This window comes from Chrysochloris asiatica, unplaced genomic scaffold, assembly GCF_000296735.1.
Source record: "Chrysochloris asiatica unplaced genomic scaffold, ChrAsi1.0 scaffold00171, whole genome shotgun sequence".
NCBI lineage: Eukaryota > Metazoa > Chordata > Mammalia > Afrosoricida > Chrysochloridae > Chrysochloris > Chrysochloris asiatica.
The window spans coordinates 111,180-112,586 of record NW_006408689.1 but is presented as its reverse complement, the minus strand read 5'-3'; positions in this window follow the sequence as shown (position 1 = coordinate 112,586).

The following is a 1,407-nucleotide window of genomic DNA, read 5'->3' as shown; positions in this document are numbered from 1 at the left end:
TCCTCACTGGCTTTAGTGGTTGTTGTGTAAATTTGAAGAATAGTGGTATTAAGTTGATTTCCTTGTAGGTGCATGGATATTACCCTATCACAGACAGCGTTGTACCTCACGACTGATCTGGATATGTTTTGGGTTTTTTTTTTTTATGATAAATGACCATTAATTAATAATATGCAAATTCAAACTGAAGCTGAAGAAAATAAAAACAAATCTATGAGAGACAAAATATGACCTTGAATATATTCCACCTGAATTTAGAGATCATCTGAAGAACAGATTTGTTACATTAAACACTAAAGACCAAAGAACAGAAGAGTTCAGGATGACATCAAGAACATCATACATGAAGAAAGCAAAAAGTCATTGAGAAGACAAGAAAGAAGGAAAAGTTCAAAATGAATGCCAGTAGAGACAGTGAAACTTGCTCTGCAGTGTAGAGGTGCTAAAGCAGATGGAAGAAATGAGGAGGTCCAAAGTCAAACAGAAAATTTCAAACATCAGCTAGAGAAGATAAAGCCAAATATTACAACAAAATGTGCAAATATCTAGAATCAGAAAACCAAAAAGGAGGAACATGCTCATCATTTCTCAAGCTGGGGGAACTGAAGAAAAAATTCAAGCCACTACTTTTGTTATTGAAAGATTCTCTGGGCATATTATTGAATGATGCAGAAAGCATCAAGAGAAGATGGAAGGAATACACAGAATCACTGTTCCAAAATGATATGGTTAACGTTCAGCCATTTCCAAAGGCAGCATATGATCAAAGGCCAAGGTGCAATGAAGGAACTGGCAAAGAACAAGGCATCAGGAATTGATGTAATAAAAATGGAAATCTTTCAAGAAAGTGAGGCTGCACAGGAGGCACTCACTCATCTCTTCCAAGAGATTTGGAAGACAACTATCTGGTCGACTGATTGGAAGAGATCCATATTTGTGCATATTCCAGAGAGGTGACCCAAGGGAATGCGGAAATCATCAGAAAATCTATTTGATATCCCATGCAAGTAAAGCTTTGCTAAAAGTAATACAGAAAAGTCTACAATTATACATTGAGAATTTCCAGAGGTTCAAGCTGGATTTAGAAGAGTCTGTGGAATGAGGGATATCATTGCTGATGTCCAATGAATCTTGGCTGAAAGCAGAGAATATCAGAAAGATGCTTACCTGTGCTTTATTGACTATGCAAAGGCTTTTGATTGTGTGGATCATTACAAGTTATGGACAACATTGCAAAGCATGAGTATTCCGGAACACTTAATTGTGCTCATGAGGAATCTGTGCCTGGAACAAGAGGAAGTTGTTAGAATAAAACAGGGGAACACTGAATGGTTTAAAATTAAGAAAGGTTTGTGACAAGGTTGTATTCTTTCAACATACTTATTCAACCTGTATGCTGAGCAAATA